The sequence below is a fragment of the Sus scrofa genome, chromosome 8 (assembly GCF_054392235.1).
Source record: "Sus scrofa isolate SSC_HxYL_T2T_F1_AM1 chromosome 8, Sscrofa_HxYL_maternal_Yorkshire_Landrace_v2.0, whole genome shotgun sequence".
Taxonomy (NCBI): Eukaryota; Metazoa; Chordata; class Mammalia; order Artiodactyla; family Suidae; genus Sus; species Sus scrofa.
This window is the reverse complement of record NC_139390.1, coordinates 79017535-79042855: the sequence shown is the minus strand read 5'-3', so window position 1 is coordinate 79042855 and position 25321 is coordinate 79017535. Positions and strand designations below refer to the sequence as shown.

The following is a 25321-nucleotide window of genomic DNA, read 5'->3' as shown; positions in this document are numbered from 1 at the left end:
GTCCCTTCCCCACACCTAGTGGCAACTAACTGCATGGAGTAAGAAGGTAAATAGCGTAGGGCCCTAGATCTCGGGGTGGGGGGGGATGCGTGTACACATGCGTGCCCCAGGCACCATCCTGGGTACTTTACACTGATCTCACTTTGCACCATCACCTCTGATATGATTCCCATTTTATAGTTGATGCAACTGAAGCTCAGAGATTGAGCTGCTCAGGGCCCTGCAGCAAGCGGGTGGTAGTTCAAAGCCAGGCAGGCTCCCTCTGAAGGCTTTGCCATCACATTAGGAAGACCTGAGAAACTAGAGAAGCTACTGCTGGTCAACCTTTTATAAGCCACAGAGTGGTATGTGTGTGTTGGCCATCAAGGGACACACTACACTACCGCCTCCCAAGGTCAGTAAGAGCAGGAGGGGCAGCTCTGCCACACACATGCCCTAAGTCACCTGGTGGAGCACCCAAAGCCCGGAGGCGACTAAGGGGACTGGGGAAAGCCGGAAGCAAGAGAAAGAAGGATCTCAGAAGAGGTGCAGCTCCACCATCACCTGCTGGCATGGATTCTCACGGGTCTCACACAAGGAACACGTCCAACCAAACAAATACAGGTTAAAGTTGAGCAGCCTAGCAATCACTCTCTCACTCACCCAAAAAGCAGAGTATCAAGCCCCCTTTCTTAGCATTCTCTGGTGCAGAGAAACATCAACCCGAGCTCACACAGACGATGCAAAGGAAAATGCACCAGAGAGAAAGACAGGATGCAGTTAGCAGTCCTGATTAAAACCACATGGCTGACACATCGGAAATTCCCATCACTTCCTCCTTAGCTTCTCAGAGACCACTGGGGAGCACACACACATATGGTTGGACGGCTACAAAAAAAAAAACCTCTGAGTAGCGGATAGAGAAGAACAAATATTTTCTCTGCCGCTACCTAGTATATGCAAGGAGCTGGCCAGACATCTTATCAACTGAATTATCCTCAAAGAGATGCACCTTTTGATATGTGGGGATGTCTCCACGTTCACTGCCTCATCCTGTCCAGAGGGGAAGGCTTGTCATCCAGGTATTTAAGATTAAAGAGAAAATGAATCTCTCCTGATTTACTGATGGAACACCACTATCCACTTCCTCTGAGCTCATATATATTAAAAAAAAAAAACCCACAAACTTTTAAAACTAGTAATATTTTTACCCTCTGGGACAGTAACATTCAGTATTCTAAAAGCCTACCCTGAGCTAGGCATTAGACGGCAGTTTCACTCAGGTTGTTTCACTGACTGCAGTATTTACTTAGACTCGCATTCTAAAGGCACTTTCATGGCACCCGCATTCCTGCACATGCACTTGTCAACAGCTCACAAGGAGGAACGTATGTTCAAACCATCAGCCACTGTGGCATCAACATCAAATACCTGTTTGTTGATTTCCTAACAATCCATGAGGTAATCACTAACAGTTTACTCAGACCCATGGAAACCACGGTCAGAGGCCATCTATGTAGGCAATATTTCTGTCAGTGCAACAAACGGCAAAGCATTCTAAAATTAAACTTGAATAAAGTTACTCTCTTTTTTTCTTTTGCTTTTTAGGGCCACATCCATGGCACGTTGAAGTTTCTAGACTAGGGGTTGAATCAGAGCTACAGCTGTCGGCCTGCACCACAGCCACAGCAACGCCAGATCCAAGTGGCATCTGCGACCTACACAGCAGCTCAGGGCAACACTGGATCCTTAACCCACTGAGCGAGGCCAGGGATTGATCTAGCATCCTCATGAATACTAGTCGGGTTCATTTCCGCTGAGCCACGGTGGGAACTCCCTTAAAGCCACATATTATTTAATACCATTTTATCCCCTCCTATAAAAACAGGCAGTTGCTGCTTCCTCCTGAGCTTTTTCCTATGGTCGAAATTTCTCTCCCACCAAATCTGCTTTCTTTGGAATACGACACTCTTCTCTCCACCTCATTCCATATTATATTGTGAAGCTGGACTTACTGACCTTTTAAACAAATAAGCACACACGCATAGAAAGCTACTTTAGCCATTATATTCCATGGCTAAGAATCCTCCAGGGCTTGCAGCCATATGCCACGTAGGGCCTGCTTGAAATGACAGCAACTACCATTTTTCTGGGCTTCAGCTGCCTCTTCTATAACACAGGTGAGGGAGAGGCATTGCTCAGGAAGGGTACATGAACCCTTAAATTACGGGCTTTTATCACTCACAGTGGGGAAGAGAAGTGACGATGCCAGCACCTACATCAGAGCAGCTCTTAGGCTTCAAGTAAAACCTTGCTAGAAGTATCCAGTCATCAAAACAGAAGTATAAAAGAGGAGGCCAAGCAGGAAGACACAGCAGACAGAGGAATGGATCCAAAGGCAAGTCAAACAGTACGTTAGCCTGTCCAAGAGGCACAACTTTAGCTGCTGGGACCACAAAGCCAGCCTATTATCTAGCAGAAGAAAACAACCAACCAGCCCTTGTGGGCCAGGAGCTATGTGACATAGCAGGCTCAGAGTGGTGGTGGCCGCTGTCACCAGGCCATTCCCACCCCAAGGGCTCTGGGGATTCTCTGCCCACACCAGAGCTTGAGAGGCTCCGATTTTCTTTACTCTTTACAACAATAAGGGAATTACAAGCCTCAGATCTGATGTTAACACGTGCACAGGAAGTGAAAAATAACTGTGATGGATGTAGTCGTAACTCATGGAACCAAACAGGTGTTTTTTTAGACGGGAGAGACTCAAGAGCTCCAAGCCAAAGCAGCGGAAACGGCTGGATGAGGCCAAGAACAGATTCGCTGTTTCCGCAAGTGCTAGAAACCAGAGCTCTCCTTAAATGTACGTGTCTACAGCATCCTTATCATATAAAGAGAATAGGATGAACATGCATATACAACACCCAGTTCAAGAAACACAACACCAGCAAGAGCGCTGAGGCCCCGGTGTCCCCCAAATGATGGCACAGCTCTCCCTCCCGCCACCACCAGAGACAAATGCTATCCTGAATTGGCAATGAATCATTTTCTTGCTTTCTTTCTTTTTTTTTTTTTTTAATTTTTAAATGTTCCCTTATACACCACACACCAAGAGTCTTAACTTCAAAATAAAAGCGCCCCCCTCCTTCTCTATCAGGACACCCAGTGCTCATCCCTAGAGGGGCATGAATGAGGATTCAGAGCTGGAAGAGTTACTTGAAAGGAGTCGTTCTCGAATCTGATTAGCATCCATGAGGACATAGGTTCGATCCCCGGCTTCACTCAGGGGCTTAAGGATCCGACATTGCTGTGAGCTGTGGTGCATGTCATAGTCTCGGCTAGGATCTGGCTTTGATGTGGCCGTGGTGTAGGCCGGCAGCTGAGCTCCGACTAGACCCCTAGCCTGGGAACCTCCATATGCTGTGAGTGTGGCCCTAAAAAGACAAAAGAAAGAAAGGAGTCATTCTCAAGTGTGGTCAGAGGTTCCCTGGGGCCTTTCCAGGGAACTTTTGGGGGTATACGAGTTCCTCCTTTTCCAACCCCATTATCTGTGAGGCTGGAACTTCTCATGTACTTCAACCACAATGACATACTGCATGGGAGTAAACAAAAAGCGGCTCTGAAGACCCAGCTGTCAGGAGTTCCCGTCGTGGTACAGCAGAAACGAATCCAACTAGGAACCATGAGGTTGCAGGTTCGATCCCTGGCCTCACTCAGTAGGTTAAGGATTCGGCATTGCTGTGAGCTGTGGTGTAGGTCTAAGACATGACTCGGATTTGACGTTGCTGCAGCAGTAGCCCTAAAAAAAAGCAAAAAAAAAAAAAGACCCAGCTATCCTCTATGAGGTCCCACAGGAACAAGAATTACAAAAACGTAAAACAATGTATCTCATCTCACTCATTTACTGGCTTGAAAAAGTTGCGCTTCCTAAAACTGTTATTTGTGTTAACATATAATACAGTTAGTGTGATTTTAAATGAATAAGTAAATTTTTTTAAACATAAAATAATGACAACAGAAGTGGACTGAAGTTGCCATGAAACCCCACGGGAATGGCTATGGGGAAGTGCTCTGTTGGGACATAAACTACATAACTAGCAAAAAAATGTCCTAAATGGATACTGTCGCAGGAAGCACTTTGTGGTGGCAGAGCTTGTGTTGTCTGCAGGCATTAGTTAGTCTCTAGGCCACAGGCTGGAGGTGCACACAAGCGGCACCCACAGTAACCCGAGCTGCGTTATGTAAGACTTTTACAAGCGCTCACATTTTGTACAAAGGCTGACTCACCATAAACCTCCAACTGTACAGAGGGCCGAAGTTAAACTTGATTCATTCCATCTGTAGCTCCAAAATGGTTAAGATTTTTTTCACCATAAATCAGTCAGTGACCAGGGTCCCAAACAAGAGCTCAGAGATTGGAAAGGAATTACTGACTGGGCAGCGGGCAGCCACTGAAGAATCTACCTGCAAACTACCTATCTAGAACACCTCGGTTCCACTGTCCTTGGGTTTGTATTATAAGCAAACGTCAGAGGATTTGGCTCCAGTTCTGAGTCTGAGGGACTTAAGCAGGTCACTGGCTCTCCTGGGTCTTGGCTCCCTTCTCTGCAAGATGGAAAGAGATGGATGAGACGATTTCTTTAAAAGTCACTCCTGGAGTTCCCGCTGTGGCATGGTGGGTTAAGGATCCGGCACTGCCATAGCTGTGGCTCGAGTTCAATCCCTGGCCCGGGAACTTCCATGTGCCGCAGGTGTGGCTGAGAAAGAAAAAAGTCACGCTTGTCACCTTGGCAGAAGGTAGCAAAGCCTGCATAGCAAAGCAGGGACCCCAGAAGGGAGGGGCTTTGATTATTTTAAAGTTTCCAGTGTCAAGTCCTTCAGAAACTTCGAGAGCAGCTGAACTGCCACCAGTGTGTGATTCTGAAGCACAACAGCCACAGTCATCGACCTCAAGGGCTCAACCATTCAGAATCTTCACAAATTTTATTTTTAAAAAAATGTATAGAGGAGTGGATCAAGAAGATGTGGTACATAAACAGAATGGAATATTACTCAGCCATCAAAAGGAACGAAATACTGGCATTTTTAGCAACATGGATGGACCTAGAAATTACCATTCTAAGTGAAGCCACCCATACCATGAGACACCAACATCAAATGCTTTCACCGACATGTGGAATCTGAAAAAAGGACAGAATGAACTTCTTTGCAGAACAGATGCTGACTCACACTTTGAAAAACTTATGGTTTCCAAAGGAGACAGTTCGGAGGGTGGGGAGAATGCACTGAGGTTGTGGAATGAAAATCCTATGAAATTGGATTTGATGATCATTGTACAACTATAAATGTAATAAATTCATAAAAACAAAACAAGACAAAACAAACAAAAAAAAAAAACAAAAAAAAATGTATAACAATCGCCTTTGGATGGCTCTGAGGTCAGAAAAAAGACTCAATTCAAATCCTGGTACCATTTATCACCAGCTATGTAATTTGGGGCCCAGTATTTAACCTTCTTGAGCCTGTTTTCTCATTTGGAAGATGGCATAATGATGTCATCTGCTCATAAGTTTGACAAAATGAGATAATACATATAAAAGGCTCAGGCAAAGTGCCTGGCCTATAGTGACTATTCAGGATTATTATTCAGCATTATCGATAAAATACTTTGAACTATAAACCTGGAAATAATCCACTTGAAAGCAGTGTGGGAGTTCCCATCGTGGCTCAGTGGTTAACGAATTCAACTAGGAACCATGAAGTTTCGGGTTCGATTCCTGGCCTTGCTCAGTGGGTTAAGGATCCGGCGTTGCTGTGGTATAGGTCACAGACGCAGCTCGGATCCCGTGTTGCTGTGGCTCTGGTGTAGGTGGGCAGCAACAGCTCTGATTGGACCCCTACCCTGAGAACCTCCATAAGCAGCCCTAAAAAGACCAAAAAAAAAAGCAAGCAAGCAAGCAGTGTTGAAATGGGATCTCCCTCTCCCAACAACAGGTTTCTAACTCAGTTTAACTCATTTACTAACTCAAGGGCTCCCTTGCTTGTCCTCCATCTACCTTGGCATGTTCTCAACTGCTAATTACAAGTTAGGTGTTAATGGCTGCATAAAAATCGCTTCACATCACAGAGCATTAAAGGCCTTGTGCCCCTCTAAAAGGGCGGGATCCTTGAGCTCCTTTTCATGTCTTGGGTTCCAAACTCTTCCCTTTCTGTCTCCTTTGTGAGTTGGTCCTAATTTATTAGCTCAGGACATCTCCCACCGAATGAATGGGCTCTCTCTCTTCACAGATGCTACATCATTATGCCCCCTAACTGCTGAGCCAAACACAAGACAGCTGTTAAACATAATTAAATGAACTTTAGTGAAGAGTGAATTAGATTTCTAAAACAAGACACCAAAATACAAGCCAAAAAGAAGATAGTACATTTCAAGGGTCTAGAGAACAAGACACCAGAAACCAAAGTCAAGATACATGGCAGACTGGGAGAAGAGTATTTGCACATGTAAAAGGGATGAATGTCAACAAGACAGAGTGAAATGGCCCCGTTTCGGGTAGTGGAGGGGAAAGGCAAGGACGTGAATAGGTCATTCGCAGAGAAATAAAAACAAATGGCCAACAGCCACAGGAAAAGATGTCCAAGCCGACGACAGTCTTGGTAGCTGGATATCATAACCAGCTAGAGGTTGCTCTTTCTTGGGGATTCGCTGGCCGTCTTAGGAATTATTTGAGAAAAGTAATTCATGGAGCTCCCGTTGTGGCTCAGCAGTAACAAAACCCGACTACTAGTATCCATGAGGACATGGGTTCGATCCCTGGCCCTGCTCAGTGGGTTAAGGATCTAGTGTTGCCATGAGCTGTGGGGTAGGTCTCAGATGCAGCTCGGATCCAGTGTTACTGTGGCCGTGGTGTAGGCCAGCAGCTGCAACTCTGATTCAACCCCTAGCCTGGGAACTTTCTATGCTGCAGGCGCGGCCATGAAAAAAAAAGAAACCAATGTGTCCCCATATTTTAAAGGGCCCATTTTTCACATGACCATGTAAAGCTGCACAGAAAAGAGGCACTGTGATAACCACCTGGCATTTCATACCCAGACCCTCACTGGCTCATTCTGATCTTCTTTTAAGATAAGCAGTGTATCAGAGTTCCCGTCATGGCTCAGTGGTTACAAATCCGATCAAGAACCATGAGGTTGCGGATTCGATCCCTGCCCTTGCTCAGTGGGTTAAGGATCACGAGCTGTGGTGTAGGTCACAGATGCGGCTTGGATCCCATGTTGCTGTGGCTCTGGCGTAGGCCAGTGGCTACAGCTCTGATTTGACCCCTAGCCTGGGAACCTCCATATGCCGCAGGAGCGGCCCAAGAAATGGCAAAAAGACAAAAAAAAAAAAAAAAAAAAGATAAGCAGTGTATCACTGAATAGCCCCCAAATTGTGTCCATTTTTAAATGGGTTTTCTTTTTCCCAAGCGAATACTACCTTTCTAAGAAGTTCTTAAAAGTAGTGACCTATTCATAAGTATTGTGCTGCACTCAGCCAACATTCAAAAATCCTAAGAAGTATTTAGCTGAAACACACACCTCAATATTCTATTCCAGAACAAGGCATAAAATGATTTAAACTTTAAAAGTAGTCAGTGTTACCTTTCACCAGCCTGCATCGGAGGCAGGTCAGCATGAAGTCAATGGGGCCATTTTTAAAATTTAAATATCAATGTCTTTAATACAAAAAATAAAGCCACATGGAATACTGTCACAAGCACTGGCTGCAAGTCAGTTGGGAATAAAAATTTCCAGCTCTGCCACTTTTTTTTCTTTTTTGCTTCTTAGGGCCACACCTATGGCATATGGAGGTTCCCAGGCTAAGGGTCAAATCACAGCTACGGCTGCGGCCTACACCACAGCCACAGCCCACACTGGATCCAAGTCATGTCTGCAACCTACACCACAGCTCATGGCAATGACGGATCCCCAACCCACTGAGCGAGGCCAGGGAATGAACCCACATCCTCACGGATAGCAGTCAGATTCATTTTTGCTGCACCACAAAGGGAACTCCAGCTCTGCCACTTTTGAGTGGAATAACTTTGGGCAAGTGACTTCTAAGACTCTTTTTCTTTCACTGTAAAGTCGGGATAATGTCTGTATCATAGGTTTGTGATCATTTCAACAGAGATAATAGAAAGCACCTTGTACAGTCTTGCCCACTTTTAAGCAATTTCATAGTAAACAATATTTAAAATGTTTTTCCCTAGCCATTCAATGGCAATTCTGCCAGCCACTTAAAGATATTTTTATATAATATGTACATACAGATTTCATATATAAACGTTAGGAAACAAACTTATTCTCCCAATGAATCCTATATCTCCACTTCCACCAGACAAAGACAACTATGACTAATCATTTCTCTGATTCTCTAATCATACTGAAAACAGCCCACATACAGAATAGCTTCAGCAATCATTGCTATACATATAATTTCAATAATTAGGGAAAAATACACTCAGAGGAAGGCCCAGAACACAGCATCAAAGAGGTCCACCCGTCGCATTTCCTGAGGCTGCTTTACCTAGCCACTCCGCAATATTTTCTGGTGGGCAGGAGTAAATTATACGACGCTCTGCCAACTCCAATTTGTATGGCCTGAACAACCCAGGGCCGAGAATAACTGAGCTGAGACAAGAAGCAGGTGAAATGAAAATTCAACTCTTCAGCCCACTGCCTCTGTGCTCACTCCTCAGCCCCTCTGAAGGGCCCTGCCGTCAGATGCTCAACCATTAAGTAATGATAACTGAGACTTCCTGGGCTAAGTTGAGTGGATCATTAAGTTCTTTGTTCCAGACCCTCCTTCTGGGATGTTCTGCCACAGTAATTTTACTGATTAGGTCCTATGTTAGGCAGAAACCTGGGCCTGTCACTGCCGAGTTATTTTTGAGAAGTGTATTGAGGAACTCCTTTGGGCCAGGCTCTAGTCTACACTGCATTTAAGAGACAAAACCAAATCAGGCATGAAAACTGTCATGGTACAGTAAGAAATCTGCTTATTCCAGGAGCCCAAGAAAAATGGGACTTTTCAGAAAATCTACCGGGGCAAGGGGGAAGCGAGGCGGCATGGAGAGTCCTGCCGGATGTGCAGGTGTAGAGGGAGGAAGAGGTCAGAGAAAGACAGGTGTGCAGGGGGGATGCGCACAGGACCTGCAATGGCCCAGGAGGGGTTATGGGAGGAAAGGCACCCAGTCAACGTGGGAGGCGACCCTGCATCTCAAAGAGAACAGTCTGGAAGGGCAGCTCTGCAGAAATAACCTAAGAGATTCAGCCTCTCCAGCACCTTTTTTTCTGTGGAAAATCCTTCATACCAATAAATGGGCCCTTTACCTCTGCAGCTCGTGTGCAACGAGTATGATGAAATACCTTAAGCACTGGAGTTGAACACAAATTGTAAACTAATAGTCAAAAGGGGGCGGGAATATCAGAAGTGAGTTTCTCACTAACCCTCTGTTCAAAGCAGTACAGAAAAAGAGCATTTCCCAGTTGCTGTTTGTGGTGGCTCGTTCCCTGTGTTTATTCAGCTGTGATGCACTCTGATCTTTATGAACCATGAAGTTGGTAGTCTGGCTTTCCCCTGTTGATTGGCTCAAGCAGACTTTTTTTTTTTTTTTCCTTTCCTAATTTAAGAAAAATAAGCATGTCTATGTTATTCATTCTCTTGATACCTAAAGTCAAAAGATGTATTCTATTTGGTCAGGGGTCTGAAATATGATTCAGAGATCTCTACATTAAAATGTTCCCTAACGACAAGAGTGAAGCTCAAATGTCTCCTATTTTATACTTTTTTTTTGTCATCTGCCGAATGCTAAAATGCCATTTCGTTTACAAAAGTGGGTTTGACAAAGCCAACGCTCAGTGGATTTGATTGAGAAAGCTAGCAGAAACAAAGGTCTAAAGATTAGAACACCGCTTTCTGCCAGCCCACTCACCCCCCCCAATCCCTGACCACCACCGCTACCCCTGCCAAATCAGAATTAGGATTCAATTACAAGAACAGGGCAAATGTTTCCAAAAGTCTCAGATCTTCCACACAAAGTGTAACATTTAATAGAACTGCAGAGCAAACTATTGTGCTGTTGACTAAGACTTCCATTCCAACAGGCTTCTATTGGCCTACAACATTAAAAACAACTCCAGCATCTGACTTGAGCTGGGTCCTCTTTTCTTGAAGGCAAAGGAGGCCTTTCAAGCCAAACATAACATGGGGAAGGAAGACTGCCACGTGGGCACATGGAGCTTTCAACTCCACATTTCTCAGCAAAAATGCCCCAGCAGAACAGTGTCTGAGCGGGATAAGTTGAGAAGAGCTGAATGGTCAGTGACCCTGTGAAACTCGAAAGGATGTTTTTAGAGGATTAGGAAGATACCCCAGGACAGCTGACCCTTGAACAAAGCAGGAGTTAATGCTTGTGTAATTTACAGCCCTCCTTATCAGGGGTTTCACTGTATTCTCACACTTAACCAACCACAAACGTGTAGTACTGTGGTATTTCCTATTGAAAAATAGTCATTTCTTTTTTTTTTTACGTTTTCCATTACAGTTGATTTATAGTGTTGTCAATTTCTACTGTACTGCAAAGTGACCCAGTCATACATATATACACCTATACATTCTTTTTCTCTCACTATTCTCCCTCATGCTCCATCACCAAGTGACTAGATATAGTTCCCATGCTATACAGCAGGATCTCATTGCTTATCCATGCCAAAGGCAATAGTTTGCATCTATTAACCCCAGACTCCCAGTCCATCCCACTCCCTCCCCCTCCCCCTTGACAACCACAAGTCTACTCTCCAAGTCCATGAGTTTCTTTCTCTGTGGAAAGGTTCATTTGTGCTGTATATTAGATTCCAGATTTAAGTGATGTCATAGATATTTGTCTTTCTCTTTCTGACTTACTGCACATAGTATGAGAGTCTCTAGTTGCATCCATGTTGCTGCAAATGGCATTATTTCTTTCTTTTTATGGCTGAGTAGTCCTTTGTGTATATATACCACATCTTCTTAATCCATTCATCTGTTGATGGACAGGTAGGTTGTTTCCATGTCTTGGCTATTGTGAATAGCGCTGCAATGAACATAACGGGCGCATGAATCTTTTTCAAGGAAAGTTTTGTCCAGATATATGCCCAAGAGCAGGACTGCTGGGTCGTATGGTAGTTCTATATTTAGTTTTCTGAGCTACTTCCATACTGTTTCCACAGTGGTTGTATCAATTTACATTCTCACCAACAGTGTAGGAGGGTTTCCTTTTCTCCACACCCTCTCCAGCATTTCTTTGTTGTTAATGATGGCCATTCTGACAGGTGTGAGATGGTATCTAATGGTAGTTTTGATTTGCATTTCTCTAATAATCAGTGATGTTGAGCATTTTTTCATGTGCTTGTTGGCCATCTGTGTATCTTCTTTGGAGCAATGTCTATTCAGGGCTTCTGTCCATTTTTCAGCTGGATTGTTTTTTTGCTATTGAGTTGCATAAGTTCTTTGCATATTTTACAGATTTATCCCTTGTCAGTTGCATCGTTTGAAACTGTTTTCTCCAGTTCTGTAGGTTGTCTTTTTTTTTTTTTTTTTTTTTTTTTTTTTTTAGTGGTTTCCTTTGCTATGCAAAAGCTTTTGTTTGATTAGGTCCCATTGGTTTATTTTTGCTTTTATTTCTGTTGCTTTGGGAGACTGACCTAACAAAACATTTGTAAGGTTGATGTCAGAGAATGTTTTGTCTATGTTCTCTTCTAGGAGTTTGATGTTGTCTAGTCTTACGTTTAAGTCCTTAAGCCATTTTGAGTTTATTTTTGTGCGTGAGGGGGTGTTCCAGTTTCACTGATTTACATGCAGCTGTCCAGTTTTCCCGGAACCACTTGCTAAAAAGACGACCTTTTTCCCATTTTATAGTCTTGCCTCCTTTGTCGAAGATTAATTGACCGTAGTGTCTGAGTTTTATTTCTGGGTTCTCTGTTCTGTTCCACTGGTCTGTATGTCTGTTTTGGTACCAGTACCACACTGTCTTGATGACTGTGGCTCTGTAATATTGCCTGAAGTCTGGGAGAGGTATGCCTCCTGCTTGGTTTTTGTTTCTCAGGATTGCTTTGACAATTCTGGGTCCCTCATGGTTCCATACAAATTTTTGGATTGTTTGTTCTGGTTCTGTGAAAAATGTCTTGGGTAATTTGATAAGGATTACATTGAATCTGTAGATTGCTTTGGGGAGTATGGCCAGAAAAATAGCCATTTCTAAGTGGACGTGGGCAGTTCCAACCTTTGTTGTTCAATGGTCAACTGTACTTATTACCCTTTTGAGTTACTCTCTTGAACCACACGAAGCTACCATTTTCCTAGTTCAGAAACAGCTGAAATCAACTCTTTCGTGTGGTTGAGCCCACCACCAGGAAATTCTGCAAAATTACAAGTAATTAACTGCTATGTTTTTCTGTTGATGATCCATCTGGTTTTTAGCTTCCTGCAAACATTATGGAAGAGGAGACTTTTGGAAGAAAGGTATCTAGACTCACACAGAAACAACCAGAGAAACTGTATCCATCAAGATGTCTAACAATCAGAAAGACAAGCTAACGCAATCTCCTGGGAAGATGTTTTTTAAATAATCTATTCCCAAAACATTTGTTTGTTTGTGTTTTTGTCTTTTTTTTTTTTTTTTAGGGCCACACACGCAGCATATGGAGGTTCCTGGGCTAAGGGTCGAATCAGACCTGCAGCTGCCGGCCTACACCACAGCCACAGCCACAGCCACGCCAGATCCAAGCCTCGGTCTGTGACCTACACCACAGCTCATGGTGACGCCAGATTCTTAACCCACTGAGCAAGGCCAGGGATCAAACCGTGTCCTCATGGACACTAGTTGGGTTTGTTACTGCTGAGTCACGATGGGAACTCCCCTAAAGAGCAGTTTAGGCTCTCTGAGGTCACACGGCTCCCAGCAGACACACTGTCCTACAGGCAGGAAGAAGAGGGGAAAGCAGGGAGAGTGCTCAGTCCCCTGGACAGGGAAGGGTTACTGGGAAATTTCGGATCTCCGCAGAACTCCCCAGGCCTCCATTTCCCATCTCAAAGGCAGGCCCTGCCCAGGTGACCTTGAAAGTCCCTTGTGGCTCAGCAGTGACAAGGTACTGGAATTTGGTAACAGACCTGATCCTACCTATATCCACTTGCATTACACATCATCCCACTGCCAAACTCATAAATAATTTCACAGCCTGTACGGAACAGCCATTAACTGTCACTGGACCTCAACCAAAAAGAAAAAGAAAAAGAAAAAAAAATTCCAACCCCATTCACTATATATAGCCCATGTTTTTGAAGAGGGCTCTCTGCTCTGGACTCCAGAATCCCTCCCGCTCCCCTACCCTGGGTCTAATCGCACCACACAGCACCACACAACTTCTGTTCTCCTTCTCCCAATTTCATCAAACCGGTTTGGCGATAATCCTGTTCAGGGAACTCCAAGTTTTGCTGCTGCCCTCAAACCATCCAGACACTTTCATATCAGAGCTCCAGTCACCGCTTGTTTTAAAACCAGCATATCCTCCACATTTAAAAGCGCTTTAATTGCTCAAATATTAAAGCATTCTAAAAGGCATACCAAAACAAAACAAAACAAAAAAAAACTTTAATGATCTGTATTCATATACAAGAAAAAGAAATGAATTCTTTCCAATGGGAGTCAGATTGCAAATTGGCAGGCTCAGCCCCTGAACATGTGTACGTGGCCCACACAGTATTTTAAAAATACTTGGTTTTGTTGCCAACATTTTCAGATGGGGTAATTTCACCTCAAGCTTGAAACGTCTGTCTTCTCTTGAAAAATTGAAAATCGTGGCACCTCTGACACCCTCATTTCAATGCCAGAATCAAGAAGTGGCAGGTGCCTGCCTGTTTATAATAGTTTAACTGAAGAATTTGAACACCCTCCCTTCTTTTGATACCTTTTTTTTCTTTTTTTTTGTCTTTTTTTTAGGGCCACAGCCATGGCATATGGAGGTTCCCAGGTTAGGGGTCTAATTGGAGCTGCAGCTGCCGGCCCACGCCACAGGCATAGCAACACAGGATCCGAGCTGCGTCTGTGACCTACACCACAGCTCACAGCAACACCGGATCCTTAACCCACTGAGTGAGGCCAGGGATCGAACCCACAACCTCATGGTTCCTAGTCGGATTTGTTAACCACTGAGCCACGACAGGAATTACCTTTTGGTACTTTTTTTTCCTCAGATAAGTGAGCCAACTAATAAAGTTTACCCTGGTCAAAGATGGTTTGATGTATTTCTCTCCCTTACTTTCTCACCATGCCATAAACAATTCAAGCTGAGGCCTATCAAAGATCAGCAGATTGCTAATAAACCCTGCTCATTAACTTTTTTTTTCTTTTTCAGCTGCATCCGAAGCACATGCAAGTTCCTGGGCCAGGGGATCAAATCCAAGCCACAGCTGTGTCAATGCCGAATCCTTAACCCCCTATGCCACAGCAGGAACTCACTATTCTAAAGAGGATACATAAGATAACCTTCTATTTATTAGCATTATGGTTACAAGTGTGGCATTTTACTAACTGTAATAAAGCCTAAGATCACTGAATTGAGATGTAGATTGCAGGAAGTTATTGTCTCTTTCAAGACGTGTTACTGCTGGATTTCACTTTAAAAGTTTTTCAATTCTATAACTTAAATAATTTTTTTTTTTAAAAAAAAAACCCTGCCACTCACGCTAATCTTGTGCCCTCTTTACTGAAAATAGTAGCTCTATTCTCCTAATCAGGTCACAGTCAGTTTAGAAGCCTTAATGGTTTCTTGTCTCTACCCTGCAAGAGAAGGACAGAGCAACCGATTTGACAAAACTCTTCCCTAGATCTTCTGGCCCTACCATGGATGGATTCAAATATCTCTTGTCAAGTGGAGATAAGGTGGCTCATTTCATGGGACTAATATTTGTGAAAAGGGCGTAAGTCTTGAGTCATGGTAACATTAGCATGCAGAAGGTTAAGCAGCTCTTCACTGTTTCCGCAAACCAGGGAATAAAAACACAGTGGATTCAGCAGCACTGCAGAGGACGAGATTAGACCAAGCTCTTCCTTCTGTCTTAGGAGCGTGGCTAACAAAAGACCCAGGGAACATAAAGAGCAGACTTTAAGGAACCTGACCACGGAAAAGGAGTCGCCAGCATCCTGTTGCAACTCTAGGCTTGCAGTTGTTCAGAATGTTGTTGGAGTTTTTAACAGCTCGTCTAAAACGTATTCTCTCTACACATCAATAGGACAGCTGAGCCAAGGCCCAGGAGCATTTCTGATGATACAAGATCCTTTTACCATCACAAATTCAGCCCCTTGAAACCCTGAGATCCTAAGTATAGGGTTCCAAATTTAGAATATGCATATTCCATCAGGCTCTGTGGCACAATGGATAGTGCATTGGACTTCTCTAGAATATGCATATTCCGCACTCTATGAAGAAGAAAATCATTATTAGTCCCTAAATTCAAGAACAAAAGCACAGCAACAAAATTGCTTTCTGTTGGGAAAGAAAGATGCACTTTTAAATATCATTGATGCAAGCACTATTTCCTTGAATGTGTCCACAGGACCAGAATGTGCTTGCTTCAAGGGTTTCTTCCATAAACAGAATACACAAAAACAAACAGGCAGGTCCTATAATCATCTCTGCCAGGAACAGGCATCAATTCTCAGCACCAAAGATAAAAGTTCATAAATGATTTCTTTACACCATTAATTACAAAAACATTTCCCTCCAACAGGAGTGTCTGCAAAACCGCAAGTAGTCTAAGAAATAATGTGATCTTCTCTAAGAGAGATCGAAGAATTTGCCATTTTAAAAAGTAGGCGCAGATGACTTAGGGCTGTGAATTTCAGTCGCTCTGACAAGTGTGGTGTGACAGAAAGCGCCAGCCTCAATGTGACTTCGTGTCAAGCTACCACTCTCTGGAACCAAGTGTTGGGAGGAAACTGGGCTTTAAAAAGAAAGAAAAAAAAAATCCTCTGCTTGCTTTCCACCTTTTTACAGACCCTATGACTCTATAGTACTGCTAAGCATTCAATTAAGCTCAATGCTACATACTGCATATGAATAATGTTTACATGATTAAATTATCCATAAAGCAAAGTTCACTATAAGCACAGGTAAGCAAGACCTGGGATGATGACTGTTCTATCTTTGGGCTCAAACCTGGCTTCTTGTGATGATGACGGTGATGAAACATTTCAAGCATACAAAGTGTAACACATCTGTATACTCTTACCTCTTGCTGTCAAACCGTAACTTTTCCCATCCGTGTACTTCGTCATTTTTTCATCACAAATACATTTGAAGATCCTTGAGTATTTGGCCCCTGATGCCATTCTCCTCCTCCCCCCAGTCACCACCTTAGCTTCTAAAACAAAATGAGATTAGACTGTGTCTGGAATGTACTTCCAAATAATTTAGGGAGTTGAGGGGTAGAGGAGAGAAGAGGTTAGAGAAAGGGGGAAAGAGGTGACACAAGCCTGGCTTGGGTGATGAGAGAAGGTTATAACAAGTACTTCCATCACTGCACTTGTGTATATTTGAAATTTTCCTTAAGAAAAAAGTTTTCTAGGAGTTCCTGTCGAGGCGCAGCAGAAACGAGTCCGACTAGGAACCACGAGGTTGCAGGTTCGATCCCTGGCCTCGCTCAGTGGGTTAAGGATATGGCGTTGCCGTGAGCTGCGGTGTAGGTCACAGATGTGGCTTGGATCAGGCATTGCTGCGGCTGTGGTGTAGGCTGGCAACTGTAGCTCCGACTGGACCCCTCGACTGGGAACCTCCTATGCCTTGGGTGTGGCCATTAAAAAAAAAAAAGTTCTCTAAAAAGTGAAAGAGCTATCAGATTATAAATACTTCTGGGCTATACTCCTCAAGCTTTGCTATTCAGTATGATAGCCACTAGCCTTATGCAGCTATTTAAAGTTATATACAAATTAACTGAACAAGATAAAAAAATTATTTCTAGGGAGTTCCCATTGTAGCTCAGTGGTTAATGACTCCAACTAGGAACCATGAGGCTGCAGGTTCGATCCCTGGCCTCGCTCAGTGGGTTAAGGATCCAGCATTGCCGTGAGCTGTGGTGTAGATCAAAGATGTGGCTCGGATCTGGCACTGCTGTGGCTGTGGCGCAGGATGGCAGCTAAAGCTCCAATTGGACCCCTAGCCTGGGAACCTCTATATGCTGCGGGTGCAGCCCTAGGAAAGACAAAAAAAAAAAAAAAGAAAGAAAAAATTAATTCTGCAGTTGCACCAGCCACATTTCAAGTGTTCAACATACGGCTAGCGGACAAATGCTGAACAACAAAGTAGTAGAACATTTTCATTGTCACAGAAAGTTCTACCTGACAACACTGTTTCACAGCCGAGGGTGGCATCTCTATTCAGTAAGAAGAGGTATAACCAATAGTCAGAAGACTTGGCCTTAATTAAGATCATCAAGTCTGAGTCCCAATCCGTTAATTAGGGGCTAAAGGGTCTGACTCAAGGATAAATATCTAATCAGAGTTCCCATAGTGGCTCAGTGGGTTAAGGATCTGGCATTGCTGCAAGCTGCAGTGCAGCTCATAGATGCAGCTGGGATCTAGTGTTGCCGTCAGCAGCTGCAGCTCCAATTCAACCCCTGGCCTAGGAACCTCCATATACCTCGAGTGTGGCCATAAAAAGAAATACTAGTAATACTATCTAATCAAACTACCTCACAAAGTTATTTCAAAAATCAACTTTTACCCACTGAAATCTTATCACAGGAAAAATGCGTGGAATTGCACAACTTCAATTAGGACATCACTGCTGTGTGTGCAATGAGTTTAGTGGCAAAGCCAATGTGCAAATTAGCAGCAACATTTCAAATGCATATTTAAAGACCAAAAAAAGCTGAAAAATGATTCCAGTTTTAGTTTGAGAAATGGAGAAATCACACATTTCGGCTTCCAATTTGTTAAGTTTCTCCTCCCACTACCTTTATTTTGGAATAGAGAAACAATTTTCTACTTTTTTCTTTTTTTTTTCTTTTTAGGGCAACACCTGCAGCTTCTAGAGGTTCCCAGGCTAGGGGGTGAATCAGAGCTGCAGCTGCCGGCCTACACCACAGCTCATGACAACACGGGATCCTTAACTCACGGAGTGGAGGCCAGGGTTGAAACCCGAATCCTCATGGATACCAGTCAGGTTTGTTAACTGCTGAGCCACGATGGAAACTCCATTTTCTACTTTTTTTAAACACAGTTTTCTCATGGTTGGGATTAAATATTAAATCCAATTGCTGATGCAAGATTATCCGAGGAGAGCTGGAAGAACGAATGCACAAGTCCAGGCTGACTTCTAAGACTATGGCTACAGCTTTCATCTACACCTAAGGAGGTGCTTTCTTCTTCCCAGACGGAGTACATCTTTGACTAACTCATACCTCTCGTGGGCTCATGTACCTCAAAGAGAGAATGTAAAAGATCACGAACAAACCTTTCCAAACGGAGATGATTTTGCTCCCCAAAACATCTTCCCCTTTATTGTGGACTAACCTGAGATGGAAGGCTGCAAACAGGTAAATTTTCCAGTGTCTTTTCATCTCTCTCAAATCAGGAAGAAGACAAACACTGATAACCATTTATATTTATATTAGGTGGAAAAGAAGTTAAATAATGTCAAGTGAGTAAATTCTCCAAGAGACATTTGCATCGCACCCAGGAAAAACCAGTAATTCTCGACTGCTTTCCCATCCACCCGGATGTGTTAGAACATGGGAACTGGGCAGCTGAAAAGGATGGTTGCTCTGTACAAGTGCTTTTATCCAAAGCTACTAGGAGCAGGACTGGATAATTTATCTTAAAAAACACTTAAAGACTGGGATTTTATAAATAATAGTTACAGCCTAAACATTTTATTTTACCTTAAAAGTATATAAACATACATTCATTCAGCAATTTTTGGACAAAGGGCCAAGGTTTTTTTTCATCATCGTGAGTTAGAGACATGCCAATCAGAGGTGTCTTTCCAACACAAACCCATCTATGATTTCCAGTCTGTTTCTCTCAAGTGGAGTCAGATTTGTAAACTATTTTCAATGCAATCTGAATTCAGACTCTTGCAGCGTCGTATGATATTTTTTTTCCTCCAACTTTTTACCATGAATTATCATATCAAATTCACAGTAGTTTGATTTCAGCAAAATTCTCACTGCTTCTAAATTTTTCAAATCAGAAGCAACTCTATTTTTGCACTTAGGTTTCATCGATTTACATAACATTAGATTAAATTGTGCAATGATGATGATGACAACAACGGGCATTAAGCAGGACTAGAGACAAAGACTGACCCAGTAAGCCTGGTACTGGCAGACTAATCCAGTAGGCCCAGCGGGTACAGAGATGCCCGAGAACAGAACGCTATGGTCAGAGCACTCAGCATGCTGTGGCAGTCAGTGTGTTTCAAGGAGGGAATGGAGCATTCAAATCAATTGGGCAGAGACTTTGAAAATACCCCCTCCAGCTTCTGATACAACCTTTCAATTCCCTGTGTTGTGCCTTTTTCATCCTTGCCTTTTACCAAAAGAATACATTTCTTTTTTTTTTTTTTTTCCTTTAGGGCCACACCCGCAGCCTATGAAGGTTCCCAGGCCAGGGGTCGAATCGGAGCTACAGCTGCCGGCCCACGCCACAACAACACAGGATCCGAGCCGCATCTGCAACCTACACCACAGCTCACAGCAACACCGGATCCTTAACCCACTGAGCGAGGCCAGGGATCGAACCTGCAACCTCATGGTTCCTAGTCAGGTTCGTTTCCGCTGCACCACGACGGGAACACCCAAAAGAATAAATTTCTAATGGTAGCCTAGGAAGTAAGAAAGTTGAGGTTATCTTTCTAGCACTCCTCAAATTACATTAGGGAAGGGAAGGGAAATAAAATGGGCCCTACTCCTCTGAATTCTAAACCAAGTTCCTGTGCTCATTACCCCAGAGAAAGGTGGGGGGCTCACCTGTAGTTAGAAGAGCCTGACAAGACCCCCCGTCCCCCAATCATGGAAGCTGCATTTTATCTGAGTCTCCGGCTTTTCCCTAAAGTAAACTGCAGACTTCTTAAGGGCATGAGCTAAACCTTAGGTATTTCCAAAGAAATTGGATCACAAAGCTACAAATATATTAGACCCTCAAATACCCGGTGGGTTGATGACACACCATCAGGAATGAGGCTGCAAGTGGTTGAGACGCAAGGGAGAAATGACAAACATAACTTGGTGATTCACCCAGGAATCCAAGCCATATTCCAAGATTTTTGAACCTTAATGACAGGAAGTTCCATCTGACAAAAACAGTAACAACAATAAAACAAGAGTTTTGGTTCTGGCATGGCTGGGTGAGACAGTGAGAAGGCATAAGCTTTTGACATCTTCACTCATGAGTGGTGCTGGCCAGGGTTCAATGGTTGTGGACTTAATGAAATAGGGAAACAGGAAAAGCCTTTGAGGAGTAAGAATACGAGTTCTTCGAGAAAGGAGATTTGTAATATTTAGCGGTATCCCTAACTCCCCAATATCCCATATAAATGTGTGTTACAGAAAGTCCTTTGGCTCTGACTGGGTTATAAAATCCAATAAAAGCCAGCTTTGGAATGGCAGCTGGTAACACCAAATTAATTATCAGTCATTTCGATGGCTGAAACCTTATCTTAATTAATATGATGTTCAGCCTTAAGTTCATAAACTACCTTAGAATTCTGGTGTCTGAACGGGGCAAATTTGATTACCAGCAACTGAAAGACTTCTTTAGAGGGCTCAGAGATAAAACTGTGCTTCAGGACCATCCAACATTTCCTGGGGGAAATTAAGAGGTTGATTAAGGATCGGAAAAGGCTTTGAAAACAGAGGTATGTAACAGGTAAACAATCAAATCATTCCTACACGTGAGGTATAGTCTTAGCCTGCCCCCTCACACAAAAAAGTCAAACTTCATCTCAGCACAGGCGCAAAGGTGACCAATCGGGGGAGAACTGGAGAATGGATCAGCTTGGCTTCTGTGGTTTCTAGGCATCTCTACTACCGCACCAGAGACTGCCTCTGGACGAGGCTCAGACAAAGAGGGGACTCGAACAAGAACTCTCAGGCAGATGCGTAAATTAATCTGGGCCCTTGAAACTACTCCATATTAGTTAACTAAAAGTGGTTGCAAGAATTGGTACCTCGCAGTTCCCACTGTGGCTCAGCGGTAACAAACCTGACTAGTATCCATGAGGACGCGGGTTCCATCCCTGATCTTGCTCAGCGGGTGGCTGCGGCTGTGTGTGTAGGGCAGCCGTGGTGGCTCCGATTCGACCCCTAACCTGGGAACTTCCATATGCTGCAGGGGTGGCCCTAAAAAAAAAGACAAAAAAAAAATTGGTACCTCATTTTCCCAATCTATGTGGACAGGGTAAGCCCCCACATTGCTCTTTTTCAAAGAGTTTTAAGCTTGCCCAAGTCACGAGCACACGCCTTCCCTCATATGCTCTTTAACGAGCTTCTGGATGATATAACATGTACTTAACTTGAAACTGGTATGTTAAACAAGTCACAGAACAAACCAGGCCCCACACACTCAAATACAGGCACTTGCATACTGAGAGTGTGAGAATTCGATGGATCCAGCTTTTGGTTGTTGTTGTTTTCTGAGTCTCGTTTTTACAGCAGTATGAAGTCTGTCCTCCAGTAAATAGTAAAAACCTTATAAAAGACCAGTTTGTTCTGAACATATTTTTTGGATGTCCAGAGTAATTTGGCATCTTAGGAAAGTAACATTCATGGTCCCTCATCGGCATACAGCAAAAGAAGAGCCCCAAACGAGGAAACAGGGTGTTGTCACCTAGGTTTCCCCAGCATGCAGGGGCCTGAGACAAAGGCTACGAGCATGCAGCTATTTTGAAAAGTGACCAGAAGGCCAGAGGTGGGGACTAGCCTAGTTTAACAGGGAAATAGGAAAGCCATCCTAAAGGATATACATATGGAGCCAAAGACAGGTGGACCCTCTGAAGAGCCAGATCAATGGTGCCTCAGAATTATCCAACATGAAGTTCCCATCATGGCTCAGCAGAAATGAATCTGACTGGCATCCATAAGGATTCAGGTTCAATCCCTGGCTTCAAACAATGGGTTAAGGATCTGGTGTTGCCTGAGCTGTGGTGTAGGTCACAGATGTGGCTCAGATCTGGCATTACTGTGGCTGTGGTATAGGCCAGCAGCTACAGCTCTGATTCAATCCTTGGCCTGGGAACCTTGAAATGCCTCAGGTTCGGCCCTAAAGCAAACAAACAAAAAAGAACTGTCCAACTTAGCGACAAAAGGGAGAAGTACTTCTCCATCGGTGTCTACGCCCCAGCAGGGTGGGCCCGGGGAATGGTGCTCCCCTGCACACCCAGACTCGGAGAGGGTCAGAATGGCTAAGCAGAACTCAAGTGGCTACGGCAGAGAAGCTGGGGCAGAACACTATAGAGATGAGGTCTATGCCTGCTAGAGGTCCGCCCCGCACAGCTGGAATAAAACGGTGGCCTGAGAGGAGATGGGCAAGCACCTGTTCCATCCAACTGACCCAAAGGGCCACTCTGCACTCTTCAATCTCTTACTAGGGGCTGTGGGCGTGCCCGGCTCAGTTCCGTCCCTTGCGCGTGGCAGGGTGGGCTAGGAGGGCATGGACGCGGTCAAGGCTGTCAGAACATATTGCCCTCAGGAATGAGGTTTTTTCAAACACTCACAACTCCAATTGATCATTCATTCCTCTTTATTAAAAAAAAAAAAAAAAAAAAAAAAAACTACCTTAAAGGTGGAGGGAGGGGTGGAACACTAAGGGGGTGGGACTCCCAGGTGTGGTGAGCATTGCTGCTGAGACTCAAAACTGAAAAGTCACCCTAACCTGCTTTGCTGAATGGATGCTTCAAGGAGGGGGTGTGTTTGGTTAGAAAAGGTGTGCCCTGACTAGAAAAAGGGAAGAGGTAGGGGGGAGCATTAGCCTCTGACACCAAAGGGGGTGGGGGGGGTGGCCATGCTGCTTTGAGCCCCGTCTTTGGTATACAGTAGTTATTATTTCAGTATTTGTTTCCCTTTTATGGAGGATGAGTGTTTCATGCATCACTATAAGCACCTAACTCATTTAATCCTGGAAACCTCTGAGGAAGAAACTGTAATTACGTTACAGATGAGGAATGGGAGCTGCACAGGGTAACTTGCCTAAGGTCACAAAGGCGGTCAGATGGCAGAGCTGATACCCTGGAACCCCAGCAGTCAGGCTCTGGCACCCACTTTCTCAACCAAACGTTGAGTCCCCAGACAGTCCTCGGTCCCTATCTGTGGGACCCCATCCGTATCTGCGGGACTCCATCCCTATCTGAAGGGACCCCACCCCTATCTGCAGGGACCCCATCCCTATCTGCGGGACCCCATGCCTGTGGGGACCCTATGTCTATCTGCGGGACCCCATCTGTATATGCGGGACCCCATCCCTATCTGCAGGGACCCCACCCCTATCTGCAGGGACCACATCAGCAGGTGATTGAATCCAGATGCAGAGCGGCAACTATCCAGAGTCATTTTATATAAGGGACGTGAGCGTCCGCAGATTTTGGCATCCACGGGGGTCGGAGAACCAACTCCCGTGAATACCGAGGGACGACTGTCCTACTACCTCTCGGTACAGAGAAAAAGCACAGAAAAGCATGGTGTCATAGATGCAGCTGCATTTCGGAACAGACGGGCTGGGAAAGGACTGATTTGGAAACATCCTAAGGGAAAACATTCTATCAAGCAGCTGGAAGTCCTAATGGCCTCAAAACCATGTCCCAGAGAGTAGTCCCAGAGCCGGGGCCACCAGAGAGCAGCACAGAAGGTCTTTGAGAAGGTCACCACCCATCCCTTATTTGGTGCTATGGGAAGCTCATCATGCTAGAATAGGACTAATCACACTTCACCTTCAATTCATGCAGACTCCTTAACACACACAGATACTCTTTCTCCCACTCTCATCATGCTACCATGTCCAGCTGGAATCAGAGTAGGATAAACAGACTGAGAAAAATCACTACGGACGGGGAGACAACATCGCACAATAATAAAGACTCATGGCTCTACAGCAGATGCCCTGACTAGGAAGGCCTGGGGAACTCCTAGTATTCAACACAATGACGGGCCCTCTCCAGGGGAGCATTTACGTCCCCAGACCCTCAAGATCGGCCAAGAGACTGGCAGAGCCACTCTCTGCAGAAGGATCAGCCATCTCCAGCCTGCTGAATTTAACAGCGACCATTTGTTTTAGCCAACGAAGTTCACATGGAAGTGACCCATCCAAGTGCTTGAAGAGTCAACTCAGACTTGGGCAAGACTTTTTTTTCTGTGCCCTTGGCATGTGAAAGCTCCCGAGCCAGGGATCAAATCCATGCCACTACAGCGACAATGCCGGAAATTTAATCCACTGTGCCACAAGAGAACACCACAGCATGACTTTTTCCTCTGCCACCATAGTGGCAATGCCCAAAGAAAGGAGAGGGCCCTCCCTCAGCCTGGGTCCCAGGGCCAGTTTGGCATGGAGCAGATCTCAGGGGATGAAGCAGACAAGGACCCTACGTGAGAAGGACACCTTTGCTGGGTAAGCCACCACATCTTGAGACCCACTGGGATCTGGTCTCTTCCCACCCTGGATGCTGATGACCCGGCCGCACTAGGTTTCCTTACGAGACTATGCTCACCTCAGAGCTTTGCACATGCTGTTCCCTTGGCTTGAAACACTTTTCTCCCGCCAGAGTCCCACCTTGCATTCCATACTAAGCCCCAGTGCTGACTCATCCTTCAGAGAAATTTGATGAGAGCAGCAGGGATGGCATCTCAAGGACATCATAACCTCAGCACCTGTGCAAAGAAAGTGTGCCCAGAGTATCTGATAAAGTGGACGGAATAAGAAGTCAAGAATGGCCACTGGTGTGTCAGGGTGTTGAGAGTTGTTGTTGTTGTTTTTTTTTTTCCCACATTTCTAACCTATCTTATATTATTGCAATTCTACTCCTCCAAGAAGAAGAATTAGAAAGCAAGAAAATCATAAATACTTCCCAAAAGAATGTTACTTAAGCTTAATGTTACTTAATGTTTCAAAAGCAGGACTACCGGCTGTGGCCCAGCAGTAACAAACTTGACTAGTAGTATCCATGAGGAAGCAGTTTAATCCTCGGCCTTGCTCAGTGGGTTAAGTATCCATTCTTGCTGGGGTGTAGGTTGCAGCCGTGGCTTGGATCCCACGTTGCTGTGGCAGCTGCAGCTCCT

The 25321-nt window shown here is 44.4% G+C and overlaps 1 protein-coding gene and 1 long non-coding RNA gene across 20 annotated transcripts in view; one reads left to right on the top strand and one right to left on the bottom strand.

Moving 5' to 3' along the window:
• SEPTIN11 (septin 11) overlaps positions 1 to 25321 on the bottom strand; it is a 91102-nt gene that overhangs the window by 59398 nt on the left and 6383 nt on the right. The gene's annotated exons all lie outside the window — the stretch shown is intronic.
• LOC146400885 (uncharacterized) lies at positions 18043 to 25245 on the top strand. The gene is made up of 3 exons (XR_014812777.1): positions 18043 to 19670; positions 21390 to 23361; positions 23427 to 25245. It is a non-coding gene; the product is annotated as an uncharacterized LOC146400885 (long non-coding RNA).